Source organism: Myotis lucifugus, unplaced genomic scaffold, assembly GCF_000147115.1.
Source record: "Myotis lucifugus unplaced genomic scaffold, Myoluc2.0 scaffold_249, whole genome shotgun sequence".
NCBI lineage: Eukaryota > Metazoa > Chordata > Mammalia > Chiroptera > Vespertilionidae > Myotis > Myotis lucifugus.
Window position 1 is genome coordinate 720,745 of NW_005871297.1, and position 18,016 is coordinate 738,760.

The following is an 18,016-nucleotide window of genomic DNA, read 5'->3' on the forward strand; positions in this document are numbered from 1 at the left end:
TCCAGGGGAGTCAAACCAAAGATCACCCTAGGAACCAGGTGTGAGCAGGCAAGTAACAACCATAAAGATATGTGTTCATCAAAAGACAATTCGATTGCCGAAGCCGGTTTGGCTCAGTGGATAGAGCGTCGGCCTGCGGACTGGGGGGTCCCGGGTTCGATTCCGGTCAAGGGCATGTGCCTGGGTTGTGGGCACATCCCCAGTGGGAGATGTGCAGGAGGCAGCTGATCAATGTTTCTCTCTCATCGATGTTTCTGACTCTCTGTCTCTCTCCCTTCCTCTCTGTGGAGGATCAATAAAATATATTTAAAAAAAAAGACAATTGGATAAAGAAGATATGGTACATCCTATATAATAAAAGTCTAATATGCAAATTGACTGAATGGCAGAACAACTGGTCGCTATGACACTCACTGACCACCAGGGGGGCAGATGCTCAATGCAGGATCTGCCCCCTGGTGGTCAGTGTGCTACCACAGAGGGAGTCCCACTCAGCCAGAAGCCGGGCTCACAGTTGGCGAGCACAGCGGCAGTGGTGGGAGCCTCTCCCTCCTCCGCAGCAACACTAAGGATGTCCGACTGACGGCTTAGGCCTGCTCCCTGAGGGGAGTAGACCTAAGCTATCAGTCAGACATCCCCCAAGGGCTCCCAGACTGCAAGAGGGTGCAGGCCAGACTGAGGGACGAGGGACTCCCACCCCCTGAGTTCACAAATTCTGTGCACTGAGCCCCTCTAAAATAAATAAATATATATTACTTGGCCATAAAAAAGAATGAAATCTTACCATTTGCAACAATATGGATGCACCTAGAGCAGGGGTGGGAAAATTTTTTGACTAGAGGGCCACAATGGGTTCTTAAACTGGACTGAAGGGCCAGAACAAAAGCATGGATGGAGTGTTTGTGTGAACTAATATAAATTCAAAGTAAACATCATTACATAAAAGGGTACGGTCTTTTTTTTTTTTTTAGTTTTATTCATTTCAAATGGGCCGGATCCGGCCCGCGGGCTGTAGTTTGCCCATGGCTGGCATAGAGGGTATTATACTAAGAAAAATAAGTCAGCCAGAGAAAGACAAATATCATATGATTTCACTTAAATGTGGAATCTAAAGAACAAAATAAACTATCAAAACAGAAACATTCAGAGAACAAACTGACAGTTGCCAGATGGGACGGGTCTTGGTGGGGGGTGAAAAATATGAACAGATTAGGAAGTAATTAGTGCTCAGCTGGTATGGAACAGTGGTTGAATATCTACCTAAGAACCAGGTCATGGTTCAATTCCAGGTCAGGTTATATGCCCAGGTTGTGGGCTCAATCCCCAATGTGGGGTGTGCAGAAGGTGGCCAATCGATGATTCTCTCTCATCATTGATGTTTCTATCTCTCTCTCCCTCTTCCTTCCTCTCTTAAATCAAATATATATATTTAAAGTAATTGGCAATCCAAAACAGCCAAGGTCAGGGACTGAGCCTTGTAAAGTACAGCATAAGGAATGAAGTCAATCTATTGTAATAACTGTCTGGTGCCAGGTGGGTACTTGACTTATCATGGGGAACACTTCATAAATTACATAAATGTCTAACCACTATGTTGTACACCTGAAACTAATATTGAATGTCAACTGTAACTGAAAATAGTCACGTTTAAAAAAAGATCAGAGAGCTCTGGCCCTACTTGTGCAGTTGAAAGCAGTGCATCAGCCAGAAGGAAAAGTTCCTGCAACTTGACCATGAATAATAAATCCATCACCACCTCACAGGAGCTAACAGGATTGGTTAACAATTGGTCTATAAGGTCAACAAATTGAATACATACAACCCAAAACATGAAGTCAGCATTTTTTACTTATCACCCTAAGCTAATGTCAAGACAAAATAGCCAAACAAAGATCTAGGAGAAGAGAAAGTTTTTGGTTTATAAACTCAGCATTGCTGTGAATTTGAATAAACATATCCCTAAACTGTGATTCCCTGTGTCTATATCTTTCAGAGTGGACTTCTGATATTTCCCTCTCAGGAGAATCAAGAGCAAACATTCCCTAGCAATGTGTTTAATATAAAAGAGGTGCAAAGGGGTTTGGCAATGAATGTCAGGAGTTATTTCCAAAGGTCTAGCTCTGACCATGAGCAAATCCACCACTGACTTGCTACTTTAAAAAAATGTTTTTGTATTTTAGATTATTTACTAATATAAAAAGATAGTGCCTGGCTGGCATGGCTCAGTGGTTGAGTGTCGACCTGGAGGTCATGGTTCAATTCCCAGTCAGAGCACATGCCCAGGTTGTGGGCTCGACCCCTGGTGTGGGGCATGCAGGAAGTGGCCAATCGATGATTCTCTCTCATCATTGATGTTTCTATCTCTCTCTCCCTCTCCCTTACTCTCTGAAATCAATAAAAATATATTTTTAAAAAGATAGAAATATTAGCATTTCATAGGAATGTTCTATTATAATATTTCTATTAAAGTTTTCATTAGAAAAATAAAATATTAAAGGGGAAATGTTAATAAATTAACCATATGCTATAAAGGAAAATTTTCCATTCCAGAATGTTCAAAAAATAAAATTATCAAATAATGTAGTACAGAAAGCAGAGAGAAATTAACCTAAAAATATATTTTAAAATGCAAGAGAAAAGGTGTCATGTAGCTCTCCTTTCTCTCCTAAATATTATTATACTGTCTTATAAACTACTTGCCATTAAGTGCCTTATTTCCATTTTTGTTACTTGTTCTTCACAATAATTCCCATCTTAGCAATGATTTCTCCCATGGCTGTATGTGGTCAAGTCCAGCGTTAACATGAAATTTAAATATTGTGTTTCTACTTGAGAAATAGTCAAACCAGCTGTTGGCAGCCCACATCTTATTCCTCTTTTTGGTTGCTAACAAGAGGGGCCTAGGAGACCCTGGGCTGGCCCCAGCACAAACACTAAAGACAGTTGAGGAGAGGAGAAATAAGTGATGGAGATATCTTCACGCCCTATTTTTACTAGAATCAGAGCTAAAAAAAAAAAATGAATGAATTATGTAAAGTCCACAGGTCAATTCCCTCCCCCTGTTAAGTTTCCCAAATGGAAATAATGAGACCCTGGGAAAAATGCAGAGAATGTTCAATATAAAATAAATACCAGGTGTCCAAAGGGTTAACAACCAGCTGGTAAATTTCAGACTCCTCTAGCCATCTATTGTGAAATGGTCTTAACCATGCAGTGATGTTAAATATTAATGCTTCTATATGCCATTTGTTCACATAAAATGAGAGAAAAATATGTAAATGTTGGGAATTCCACTTTAATTAGTAGAGCTTTGTCCTTTTCATGTGTAGCTGCTGTTGGGGGTAGGTGTTGAGTATATAGATGAAATGCAGTTACGATTAAGACTAATTGTACATATGATCTATTCATCTCTCTCATTTTCTACCAAAGTGACCAAACAGGTCTCATTATGTCCCAATTATCTGCTCATTAGATCCCTATGAAACTATTCCCAGGCTTGCACACTTTTTAAAGAGTTTAAAGTTCTTTTAGAACTTGCAAATAGACAGCACTGCCAAGTCTCAAAGTCCATTCCAAAGATTTCATTTACATATTGAGTTATGCAGCTGCTGCTTCCCAGAGCACCATAGCCCCTCTTAGTGGGGAGAGGATTGAAGAGCTCTGAGTGAGGGTGTCTGCTGGTCAGGTAGTGGACTGGCTCACTACCCAGGACAAATCTCTTGCTACCACTTTAAACAAGAAGCAGGAGGCAGTACTGCTGAGTCATCAATCCTGGCTGGTAGTGTAGACATTCAGACAGCCTCATTTTTGCTTCCACAGCAACCAGTGCTATGCTAAGACCCCTTATTATTCCCAGAACCTAAATCCAACTCCTTAACCCAAATTTGAAAAGAAACACTGGCCTGAGGCCCAGAGCCCAAAGGTCCAGAACCATTGATAGCCTGGTAGACTTTGAACAACAGGCTTATTTGAAATGTAATATAATAATTGATTTCTATTTTTTATTCACTCCCTTTTGGTTGGTATGAATTCCTGCAGTGACACAGAAATTCTAGGGGAATATACAGTGGGCAGCAGGTGTAAGTAGTTGGAATATCTCTAATGTGGTTGGGACCAATGACCTGACATGAAAGTGATCTGTTATGCTGCTTAACTTTCTCAGTTTCCTAGGTGGTCGGTGCATTGACATCTTAAAATGGGAACAAATCTATGAGGCAGGGCCAGTGAGAGGGTGCACTCAAACTGAATTCAAAAAGGTTCTGAAAGGAAGGAACGAGGCCTCTGGAGTGAGAGGGAGGCAGTGGAGCAAACGGCCAGCCTAACAGGTCAGACTGCCTGCTAACACCTTCACCTCTGGACTTGGAGGTTCAAAAACCATAGTGAGGTGCCATAAACATGCATGCGAGGCCAGCTTTCAAATGTCAGTCAGGGTGTTCACAAGTTTGTATCCTATTGTGCTTTTGTAAACAGAGCCAAACCTAACAAAGTCATGTCCCCAGTGCTCTGGGACTGTCACCCCTTGGACTCCACTGTTCTCTGGGTCCCTCTGCAGGTGATCAGCATCAGGACCCCTGCAGAAGCTCTTTCTGTGGAAACCCCTCCCTCCCTCCTGGGCTCCCTCCTTCACCACTGTTATACCCTCTTAGGGCTCACATCCTGTTTTGCCCTGCAGTTACTTATGAATGTGCCTATGGAGCCAGGGTGTCCATTCTGCATCTTCATGTTCTCTTGCAGGACCCTGAAGATGTTGATACTCAATGAAGGTTTTTCAAAATCAATAAACACATGAAAAATGGACAACTCATAATTCAATAGAATCATTTCTAATAGAATTTCAAGCTCTATGACACCTGAACATAGTAAAGAATGACTTTTTGTACCTCAAAGTCTTATCTTAGTAGTCTAATCGGCTTCTGCAGACATGTATAAGTTTACAAGCATTCTTTGAAAGGTATTTGAGAGCCCTAGCCGGTGTGGCCCAGTGGATAGAGTGTTGGCCTGTGGACTGAAGGCTCTCACGTTCAATTCCAGTCAAGTGCTGTACCTCTGTTGCAGGCTTGACCCCTGACTCAGTCAGGGCACTTGCAGGAGGCAACCAAACGATGTGTCTCTCTCACATTGATGTTTCTCTCTTTCTGTCTCTCCCCCTCCCTTCCATTCTCTCTCTTTAAAAAAAATCAATGGAAAAGTATCCTCTGGATTAACAAAAAAGAAAGGTTTTTGAGGGACATAACCCACAAAGAAACTAAAATAACTCTGGTTCCTGGAACATAAAGCATAAACATAATTGATTTTCTCTCTTTTACATTAAAATCTGACATTTTATGAGTCATATTTGTAAATCACAATACAGTACTCTTTGTCTTCGCCCAATACTAACTTGAATTTTTAGCAATTCAAGAAAGTTCTCAATCTTCCAGACTACCAGAATTATCACTAATTTTTAGTGACAATAAGCTTTTCCTGGATCAACTTTGCTTACCTCTGGCATTGTGCCTTTCTTTCTTTTTCTTTTTTTTTAATCCTCACCCAAGGATATGTTTTCTATTGATTTTCAGAGAGATGGAAGGAAGTATAGAGGGGGAGAGAGAAAGAGAGAGAGAAACAATGTGAGAGAGACACATCTATTGGTTGACTCTCCAATGTGTCTGAGGCCAGGGATTAAACCTGGAAAGCAAATATCCAGGTATGTAACCCTTGACAGAGAATCAAATCCCCGAGACCCTTTGGTGTGCGGGCCAATGTTCTAACCACTGAGCAGCGCTGGCCAGGGCACATTGTGCTTTTCTTTACCCTCATGATTCCTGTGCCAATATAGACTCTTAATCTATTACTATGAATTATATATGGTTTCAAGTCCTTTTTATCAAAAAAGAAATTAGAGAAAATTATTTCTGTTTAGCTAAACTTTAATAAATGCAAATTGGCATATTCAATGCAAAGAAGAATTTTTCTGTCCTTGAGGAGGCTTCTGCTTATTTATAAGTGGGTTCCTGTTTATAATTAAGTTTTAACACATGAACAAAATCTCTGCTCATATCAGCATTAAAATGATAAATGGATAGATATATATAGATGATAAACGGGCTGACATAAATACATATGAGTGGAAGGTTGAACATGAATTTAGATTTATATTATATATTCATATAGCTTAAAGGTAAAATGCCAATCAATCTTGGAAAATTTATTTCAGATGGTGAAATATGACTTAGACATGAAAAAAAATATATGAAAGGAGAGAAGCTTTACCAGAGAGAGATCACTCAGCCAGGAAGGGAAGCTTATATGAAGGACTGCAGAGAATGGTGATAAGCTCTGTAGGCAGGTGAGTGAATGATGAAAAATGGGCTCAATGAGAGAAGTCAGAGCAAAACAGTGAATTTTAATCTTAATTATGTTGACTAAGTCATTAAAGATCAGTGCCAGTGGGTTGGTAAGGATTCATTTACTATAGGCATGGCTTCATTCATTTTTCTAGTAGTTTTAAGAGAAATATTGTTTTATATAATGATATATACTCAAAATGGATAAATATAATTTATTTGCACACACAGAAACCCTCATAGGTTAGTAGTAAAATATATGTGTAACAAATACACATACACACATAAATATATAGAGAGAGGGGAGGGGTATATTCTCACAGATACTCATATTGTAGATTTAGATTCATTCTGTCAAAAGATAGAAAGCAATATTACAGAATAAACTAATTGAGAAATTAACCATTTTTTTATTATTCTGTTTTTTTTTCCACCCAAGTTTTCTCACCACAAAATAATGTCTTTTCCCAGCACTTCTCCATTTAAAAAGACAGTCCAAGGCCTTTGAACCTGAGAAATCAAGACTTATCTTGCCTGAGAGGCACTAACAGATTTTGTTTGAAAGTGTAAGTTACTAAGTTACAAGTGACTTGTCTAAAAGAGGAGAATCTGAGAATTGGAAGAGAGGGAACTGGCCCAACCCAATCTTGATTCCTCAAGACAAAAAGAAAGGAAGGGGAAGCGCAAAGGGATAGCACTTTATACAAGTGGTGGGGACATGCCCTCTGCCCCCAGCAGCTCCCTGGAGACAGAGGCTGGACATTAAGCCCACGGCTTGAGGAGCTGCAGCAAGCGTCCCCTCTGACCAAGCTGTGGTGGGGGGAAGACCTCTGCAAGGAGCTCCCTGCAGCTCTGCCAAGGCAGCTGGCTGGAGACCAGGGCAGCAAAAGTCCCATGTAGCAGATGTAGCCATGGCAACACTGGTGTAGCTATCGGGATGCTTTGGTTGTAAGCAACGAAAAAAGACACCAGTGATTAAAAGGACAAAGGGTGCCACAGAATCAAAGAGAAAACTGAAAAACCTGGTCTCCGAAAGGACAGAAATCAGGGCAGTTGAGGACAGCTAGAAAACCAGCATGCTTTCTGGGGCTCTGTTCTTAGGATGCTTTGGTTCCAAATCTTTTCTATTCAGGTTTAGAGTACTCAACCCCAATTCAAACTCCCACAGAATTGAGTGTGACTGGCTTGATTAATTGGATGCTCACCTTTTGGCCAATTCAACTAAGCACTATACACCTGAGGGGGGTCATTTCCCAAATGAACACAAGGGACTATTTGCTAAAAGAAGCAAACATGCTGGCAAAACCCGTGTTTACTATAGGTAGAGAGCACTGTGAGCTAAGGCCCCTTCCAATTTTTCTGCATCGTCACATTGAGCCAGGATTTTTATATGACCCAGTGTCATCAAGGGAGCTTCCCAATGATTGATATTTCTTTGTGATCTATTAAAATAATAGCATCTGAGCCAGTTTTATCTTTAAGAATGTTTTCATTTTCTTTTTTATTTTTCTATTAATCCTCACCCGAGGATATTTTTTTCATTGATTTTTAAAGAGAGTGGAAGGAAGGGGGAGAGAGAGAAACATCGATGTGAGAGATACACATCAATTGGTTGCCTCCCACATACACCCCAACCAGGGCCAGGATGGAGCCTGCAACCAAGTATGTGCCCTTGACTAGAATTGAACCCAGAACCCTTCAGTCTGGGGGCCGATGCTCTATCCACTGAGCCAAACTGGCTAGGGCTGAGCTAGTTTTATCTTGATTTAGAAAAATGAGTCAATAAGATTTTTCTTGTGCCCAAGCATAGTGAAGTAAATTCATTCTAGCATGTTCGAGGGTAGTTGCTGGTGATTTTCCATTTGACTCTCCACAGTCACTTTGTAGCCTTCATTGATCCCCAGGATGCTGACCTTGAGGCTGCATAGGGTTTCCTTACCCTCTGGCTTCTAGCTGGGTTGGGCCAATGAGGGTTAATAGCCAGAGGACCATGAGGTTAGAGTACTTATTCCCCTAGTCCAGTGATGGCGAACCTTTTGAGCTTGGCGTGTCAGCATTTTGAAAAACCCTAACTTAACTCTGGTGCCGTGTCACAGATAGAAATTTTTTGATATTTGCAACCATAGTAAAACAAAGACTTATATTTTTGATATTTATTTTATATATTTAAATGCCATTTAACAAAGAAAAATCAACCCAAAAAATGAGTTCGCGTGTCACCTCTGACACCCGTGTCATAGGTTCGCCATCACTGCCCTAGTTCCTCCCTGCTGAGTGGCCACAGAGTGACTGCATCTCTGAACTGAAGGTTACAGCTCTGGTCAGACAGCCCTCTCCTTACAACCCTTCTCCCCAGGTTCTCAGAATGTCTCCCTTCCCTCGCTGCTTCAGGGGAGGTAACAGCTTCAGCTCACCTAAGGGTCCTTTGCCATCCCTTGTTGGTACCCCCAGAGGACCCCACACTTTATAAACAGTCCCTTTAATTAACTCTTTGTAATTATTCCAGTGGAATATCCCATCTGTTTCCTACAGGCCCTGATTGATACACACAGTAAAGGCAATTTCAAGTGGAAGGAACAGGAAAGCAATAGCCAGCATGACTCAGCCAATCACACCCTGTTGTCAAGTGCAAGTGCCAGTCCTCCCAAAATTGAATATGATTCGAGCAGCGCAGCAGCAAATTCATGTCTGGCAAAGAATTTAGGAAAGATGAGAGAGCAGCTTGCTCCTCAGGAGAGCATGGAGCCAGCAGCCACGGGAGTCCATGAACAGCCCCGCTCCTTACTCCACACCTACGCAGTACAAATGCAGGTTCCGCCGTTTTCACACTTGAAGAGAAGGGGCAGTGTGGTGGCTGGGTTTGAGCACCATCATAGCCTCAAGCTCTTCCTCACTAGGTCACACAGGTGCATTGTCAGAGCCCATGTGCACCCCTTTGGCTGAACTGGGCTGTGTGAGGGTGATCTCAGAAGGTTTGTGCTTCCATTGCCACAGTGGAAGACACTTGCTAGACCACACACATTACGTATGTGTGAGTGTGTACTGGTGCCAATTAGTAGCATGTGTTGTTGATCCTATTTCAAAAGCACCTGACAGTCAGCTGCACCAGAGGAGAGCAACACGTATGGCCCGTCAGAGGTGGCTTTGCAGGCAGAATGCATGTGGTGCTGTTGTTAGAGCTACAGCCTGTTCCAGAGACAGGATTGCGAGAACAAAAACTTTGGCAAAGGGAGGTGGTACTTAGAGGTTTGGAGAATCATCTTCTGCCTCTAACATGCTGGGAGGACACAACCGTCTGGTAGTTTCTCCTATGGATTGGGGAATAGCTACTATGAATTGTCAGAGCTTTTAAAACCAGAGTGTTAATGTCACCTTCACAAAGAAAAGGACAAGAAAGAGTTAAATCTCAAAGCTGAGACCGCCAGAGGACAAGGATTGGTGCATAGATTTCATAGTATGCCAAAAGGAACTACAGAGAAGTTCTGGGACAGGAAAGTCTGTCTGAATTGATCTGAAGGGCTTTTTCTTGCCGACAGGAGCCAAGATTGTGAAGCAGCCTCCTCCCACCTCCAGCAGAGGCTGCGGGCTGGCTCACTCAGCATCCATTCCACGCCTTTGTGTGCCTTCCCGCACATATCTCAGACTCTCCTGCATCCACTTAAAGGGGGCTTGGTCCTCAACATATCATTTTGGGGACACAAAAAGAAGTCCTTTTTTTTTCCTTTGTATAGGAGGATTGAAGTTCACTCCAAATTCTTACTGTGGTCATGGCTGCCTAGTTTGGTGGTTGCTGAGTGAATTGAAAAACATTTCAACTTTCACTCAATAAAGTGTGTCTAGCATCTCAATTGATCCTTTTATTGCCTTTGAAACAACTCAGAGCTTCAATTGCCCCTGTTATATGTAAGACCTCTACACTAAAAACTAAAAATACACTATTGAGAGGGAAAAAAATTTTAATTAAATAAATCAAGGGCCATGCTATGTTCATAGACCTTAGGACATGATATTGTAAACATAGCAATTTTTATCCTAATAAATATACAGATTTAATTCAATTCCAATCAAAATCCCAGAATTTTTTTAAATAAAGAAATTGATAGCTAATCCTAAAATTCTAATGGGAATACAAAAGGCCAAAAAGAGCAAAGGCAATCTTAAAGAAGATGGCCCTAGCTGTAGAACTCCCACCTTGAGACAGACCTGCTATAAAACTGTGATAATTAAGATAATATAAGAATAGAAGAGCTCTAACCGGTTTGGCTCAGTGGATAGAGCATTGGCCTGCAGACTGAAAGGTCCCAGGTTCAATTCTAGTCAAGGGCATGTACCTTGGTTGCAGGCACATCCCCAGTAGGGGGTGTGCAGGAAGCAGCTGATCGATGTTCCTCTCTCATCGATGTTTCTGACTCTCTATCCCTCTCTCTTCCTCTCTGTAAAAAATCAATAAAATATATTTTTTAAAAAGAATAGAAAAGACACAAAAATAGACAAACTGACCAATGAAATAGAATAGAAAGCCCAGATAGAGCCTCATACATACAATCCCATAAAAACACCCTCGGAGTATGCAAAGATTTCTTTTTTAAAAAATTTTCACCCTAGAATATGTTTTTTATGGATTTTTGATAGAAAGGAATGGGGAGAGAGAGAAACATTGATGTGAGAGAGAAACATCTATAGGTTGCCTTTTATATGTGCCCCAACTGGGATCAAACCCACAACCTAGGTATGCGCCCTGACCAGGAATGGAACCTGAAACCTTTTGGCAAATGGGACAACACTCCAACCAACTGTGCCACCCAAACAGGGCAAATATTTCTTAAACAGAACACACAAAAAATACTGAACTTAAAGGAAAAATTGATAGACTATATTAAAATTAAGAAAATGAAGGGACAATTCACAGAGTAGAAGTTATTTGCAAAACATATATCTGATAAATGGCTCATATCCAGAATATATAGAGATTTCCTACTAATCAATAAGAAAAAGATAACCCAATATGGAAGCTGGCAAAAGGTTGGAAGCCAATGCTACACAAAAAAGGGTTTACAAATGGCCATATACATACTGAAAGTGCTCACCATCACTAGCCACCAGGAAAATGCAAATTAAAGGTACAATGTGATACACACCTCCAAAGGGGCTTAAATAAAAAAGACAGGCTATACCAAGCACCCGCAAAAAGTTGGAGAAGTGGAACCCTTGCTGCTGAAGAGGATATAGGTTTATACAGCCACATCGGAAAACCATTTCATAGTATTCAGCGGAGCTGAATACATGCAAATGCTCCTGGGATGCCAGTAAGATTCTGGATCTTGCTCTAAGTGTTTACTTCATGAAAATTCATTAGCTGTCTACTTTGTTCTGTGCACTTTTTTATGAATAATCCTTCCAAAAACTTTGAGATTTTTCTTTAATAGCCCTCTTGCAAATTGCTAAACAAAGGCACCGAAACTTAAAACTGAGACATTTGAAAAATTGCTACTTATTTTCTTTAAAATAATAACAAAACCTTAACATTACCCAGTGATGATATTTTTCTATTAAAAAACATTTCAGTGAGAAGAGTGGCATGGTTTTGCATTTTTTCCAGAAGCTCTTAAGTGTCTGGCTCAAAAGAAAACAGCTGGATTCTCATATCTGTTTCTACATTCACTCAGTTGTGATATCACATACCTTGTAGTTTCTGGAAAACTCCACCATACACTCATGGGAGAACAAGAGTGGAGAAGGGCAAATATGTCTGAGCAGCACTATAAAGTCTCAGAGCAGAGATAATAAAAGTTCCTGTATTATTGCAAAGACTCATCAGGTAATTAGTGTACAATGCCTTCTACATAGTAATTTTAGCTACTGTTATTATACCTACTTTATAGATGACAAAATTAAGATGGAGAGGTTAAACAATTTTCACAGGGTCACAATGATAGAAAGTGACAGTCAGGATTTGAACCTGAGTCCTAACCAAAGAGGATCCTGCGTGTTTTAAGTCCTACTCTTTTTCTCTACCAGGTGCCAACGTAAAGCTGAGACAACATGGCTAAGGCAGGATGCTCTTTAGAAGACACCCTGTAGTAGAGGGATTGCTAGCACCTTCTCAAATGTAACCCATGAAAGTTGACTTATCAGCATTTGGTTTCCTTTTTGTAAAATGGAAAACAGTAATTTCTAACTCATAAGTCTTTAAAGCACCTTAGTACATTATGTAGCACATAATTAGGACTTATTAAATGCCTATTGTTATTATTATTATTGACTAATTAAAACCCTTAAATAGCATTAACAGAAAGTATTCCAGGCTCCCTAGAATGGCATTCAAGGCTTCTACCTGTGGAGAGTGGCTACAGTGTTTGGACAGGTTCAAGCCTTGGACTCATGAGAGGGCATGGTCCTCTCATGGCAAAGCCATGTGCATGTCCCAGCTTGGAGGGCAAAGCCCTCCCAGCACAATTATAGCCAAAGGCTATAGTTGTAAGCTTGACCTTATGGTCCGAACCTGTGGACCCAGTTGGCTAAGTGATATAGGCTGCAGGAGGTATAGCAAGTGCTGCCAAAATAAAACTTGATAGAGTTCAGGTGCATGTAATTGAGTAGATTCGAAACCCACGAGGACATTGTAAACATCTTGACCATGCCCTTACTTTGCCTCCTGGAATCTGGCTATAAAAAAGCCTCAGCTTGCAAGATATGCACTGTCTCTCCATCCAAGAGCAGTGTCCCACCTAGCCCCAGCTTTATTCTCTTGTCTGTCTTCTTTAATCCTTCACTACCCCCCTCGGGTTTACCCCTGGCTGTGCTGAGTGCAGCACATCTACCTATATCCTCAGTCTCATCCCCTCACTCTAAATCCTCATAATCATAGTCCCCACTCAACTCTGTGGCTCTGTATAAACCGATCTCTCTTCCTGGAATGCTCATCTCACCCTTTTCATTTGTGGTCTCCTCCAGGAAGCTCTCCCTGATGCGCAGGTACTCCTCCTTGTGACACCAAGTCTTTACTGGCAGGTATAGCTGCAATGTGGTGAAAAGATGAAAGCACAGCATGCCTAGACTATCCAGTTGGTGAAGAGCTGCCGTCCCAGGGCCACTAGTGTTCCCACCCAACCACCCTAAGGTCCCTTGCCCCGTGTGGCCTCCTCAGGCAGAGTGGAGTTGGACAGTGGTAAGCGAGATGAGTACCCTGGTGACAGTTCTGGCACCCTGGTAGGCAAATGTCCCTATGCCTCCTAGAAGGAGCCCTTATTGTCTCTGAGGACATAGCCACCCACTGTCAGCCAGTGTTCCCCCAGCATCACCTTCACCTGTCCAATGCGGGAACTACAACCTCTGCAGGACACCTTCCAGGTTGATACAAGCTTAGACCAGCATCCCAGCCCATGCTTGGAGCTGTCCAGTCATTCAGCTTGTCCCGCTGAACTTGCCTGTTTGCCTTCCTCCTGTAACTGTATTGTAGGCGGGGCTGGGATAAGGAAGGTGTTTAGTTTATCATCACCTCCCAGAAACCAATCTCAGATAAGTACATCAGCAGCACCGCTCAAAACACTGAAATAGCTACAGATTGGCCAAGCTCTCCTCCTTCATTCAGGTAACTGAGAGCTGGCTGTGTAGATTCCAGAGGCAGAGGAGGAAATGGGCACTCAGATGTGAGGAGGACACACCGAGCTGCCGACCCCTCCAGCTTTTCCCCTACCCCTTTCTGAAGACAGAGGCTCCCTCCAGCAGGGCTGACAGCTGCCTCCAGTCAACCAAGCCTCAGGGGGTGCCACCCACACAGCCGCCGACCCGAACGGGCCCAGCACCACATCATTAATCCTAAATAGAAAAAAGCCATCATCTGGCGTTGAGCATTCTCTACCCCATCCAATTTAAATAATGCTGTCTCCAGGCTTGTCGGCACACTCCGTTTTAATAGATCAGCCTACTATTTTAGGTATAGCTGGAGATATCTGCTGTTTTCAAATTAGCCTCCAGTGCTCATCATTAAGTCATCAAATCTTTCCCTGCCAAAACTCATATACCTTAATGTTGAAATGTTTCCTGTTTTATTATCTCCAGTAAACAGCCAATTCTCCCCACACAGAGTCGGCTTCCAGCCAATGATCTGCCCTCCGGCCAAGGATCAGCTGCACTGTTTCCTCATTCATGATGCTGTGCTAAGCACCTTATCACTGCCCAGGCCCCCATTCATGGCCAGGTTTCATGTTGACAACTGTTGTTCCCTCTGGGCAAGCCGCCGTTGTCAGTGGAATATTTGGGGGGCATGTTACAGACAAGTCATTTGCCATCCATCTGGGCTCTGCTGTAGCAGTTAGAGGGGAACGTGCTCTGGTGCCACAGTTCAAATCCCAGCCCTGTCATTTACCATCTGTGGGACCTCAGACAATTCACTTACCCTCTCTGAATCCCAGTTCTACTTCTGCAAAAACAGAGCTAATTATACCCATCTGACAGAGTGTTTGGTATGAAAATCAAACAAGATACATAGATATATAGTATATATGTCATAGGCCTAGTATATCATAAGCGCCAGATAAATACTAGTTCCCCTTTTCATTCCCTCCCCTCAACTAGAGTGGCATTAACTCTTGCTTTATATTTTGTGAACCACTGAGATTAGAGCTGGAAGGGAACTTCTCTGAGAGTCTCTGGTACAAGCAGCTCACTTTACAGATAAGGAAAATGAGACCTGGAGACCAACCTCCTCATGAAACACATGAGGATTTGTGACTGTGCAAACTCTTCCCTCCTTCTTGCCTATCTTGTGGCCTGGTTCCCCTGTGGAGCTGGAATCCCTTCTCATCCATCAGAAATAAGCTCTGCTGGAGGCCTTGCTACTGGCACATGTGGTTGCACAGCCTGCACCGCACAAGTAATGAGTGCCTTCCTACAAACAACTAAGTGACGGCACCTCCAGAACTTGAAACATGACTCCCCAGGCTTCCCATGAGGAGAGGGACACACCTTCTCTTCTTAGGTGTAGCCAATCAACAAGAGGGGCAGGTACTTCACACCTGATTGCCAATATGGAGCCCGTGGTGCTGGTGTGGCAGAGCTGACTGGGATGCTGGCCTCAGAAAACAAAGCAAAGACTCCTGGCTTCTGACAGCTACCCAGCTTGGAAAGGGGCCAGATTGTACCCCTCCATTGGTAAACAGCTATGAAAATTCTACTCTGAGGCCTGTGGTAGACTGTCACAACAATGGGCCCATATTTGTTCACACCCTCTGTCTCCATGCCTCAGATATTCCCTCCCACATTGGCTTGGCCAGGTGACCTGCTCTGGATAATAGGACAGGAGAAAATGGTGACAGAATCTGGGTCTTGGAGAGTGCTTGTGTCTCTTTGGTGCTCTTGGACCCGGCAATCATTGTGTTATCAAGCCCTGGTCATTTTGCTGGAGGATCAGAGGCCCCAGTCATCAGCCATCCAAGGTGGGACTATGATAAACCAGCCTCCCCAGCTGGCCCTACAGCTGACCACAGACACATGAATGAGCCTGGTGAGATAAGCAGAGTGTGGCCTAGACCAAAATTCCTTAACAGCCCAGCACAATTTGCCAACCTAAAAAATGATGAGCTGAATAACAGTTATTATTTTTAAGTTTTAAGTTAGTTTGTTACATAGCAAAAGCTAACTGATACAGGTATATGTTAGCCTTTGCAGAGAATTCCAGAGATTTAAAAGAAGAAGAAGAAGGAGAAGAAGAAGAAGAAGAAGAAGAAGAAGAAGAAGAAGAAGAAGAAGAAGAAGAAGAAGAAGAAGAAGAAGAAGAAGAAAGGAGAAAGAAAGAAAGAAAGAAAGAAAGAAAGAAAGAAAGAAAGAAAGAAAGAAAGAAAGAAAGAAAGAAAGAAAGAAAGAAAGAGGAAGGGAGGGAGGAAGGGAGGGAGGGAGGAAGGAAGGAAGGAAGGAAGGAAGGAAGGAAGGAAGGAAGGAAGGAAGGAAGGGAGGAAGGAAGGAAGGAAGGAAAGAAAGAAAGAAAGAAAGAAAGAAAGAAGGAAGGAAGGAAGGAAAGAAGGAAGGGAGGAGGGAAGGAAGGAAACTATATGGCACATCTCATTGGGGAGAAATAGTTATGCATATAAACACACTGGACTTCAGCTAAGGGTTTAATGAGGGCTAAGTTCTCACTTGTTCAACCCATTTATCATGTGTAACGGGGGCCGGGAGCTACATCACACATACTTACATGTGGCATGCTCCTATTGTCATATTTATTATGTCAGGGCAGGGATGCCTTTCCCACTTGCAGATAAGTAACTTTGCCCAAATTTGCACAGGAAGAAAGTGGCAGAGCCAGAATTTGAATCCAGGCAGGCTCACTACAAAACCCATAGTCTTCATCAAATAATTTTCCTAAATTCAAGAGCAGGTATGCACAATCCAACATGCATCTTCTGGAGGCATTCTTGCACCCTGCCTGAGAGGTGTGAGACGCCTCCTATAGAAGCTCCCCTATAATTCCATGCCAGATACTTTATATTCACCTCATTCTTCCTGCCAATGAGAGCAATGCCTGCGGGAATAATTTTCTCTGTTTATTGCACCATTTGGGGGATGGCAGGTAAGGAGCGGCGCAGAGTGGCTCAGTGTTTATGGTGATGGTGGCCAGGGGAAAGGCCTCCCTCCAGTGATGCTTCTGTCACCCAGGAGAACCAGGTGGGAAAGGGTTAAGGGTAACACAAATCTCAGAGGGAAGGGCAGGCATGAGGAAGCCTGCCTGGGAGCATTAAGAGGAAAAAGGGCTAAGAAGATAATACCGGACTCTTTCCTTTATAAGTCTCTGCACGACTGACGAAATCCTTTCACAGGTATTATCATCACTCTGGAACATAAGGAGATATGGGTTCTACGTGTGTCCATGTGTTATGGGTACTACAATGTCACTTCTTTGTACCTATACAGAGAGGACACATGTGATTGACTCTATGACTATGTTTGAAATGTGCCTAGAGATTTTCAAACATGGAAAACCATAAATGTAAATAGCAGTCAATATTTACTGGAAGGCTACCAAGCACCAGGCTCTGTGCTAATTGCTCTTCATTATTATAGTATATCAGATGATCTTCTCAAGTAGGCTATGAAGGAAGGACCATCATCTTTTCAAAGATGGGGAAATAGCTTATCTGAAGTCACACAGTTGACAAGTGACAGAGGCAGGATTTGAATCCCAGCTATTTGGTGTTACAGTCCACACTTTTAAGCACTCTGCCATACTGACTTGATTTCAACATGTGATATCAAACTTGAAGGAGATGGCTTGTCAATGGTTCAAAAACATTACCAAACAGATAGAAAGAATAAGGAAATGTTCATTCAAAGACATGGTGTAGACCAACAATATTCAGGGGCTAAACCTGGGTTCTTAGCTTGAGATAGAGCTATGAAAGAGATTTTAGATATATCGGAAACATTGTCCTAAACCACCAAAGATGATAGAGAGTGTAAATTTAAAACCCAGGTTAACTGGTATTGTATTTACCTGCAAGGAACAGAAAACCTTTGTAGTAACTAAAACTAGGTCAGAAATTTATTTCTCTCTTACATAAATGTTGGCACTTAAGTCTCAATGCTCTATGCACCTCTACACATGTCTTCCAACTGGCCCAAGATGCCCTCTAGTTCTAGTCATCGCATCTGCATTCCAGCCACCAGCAAGGGAAAGGAAGAAAAAGTTCCACACA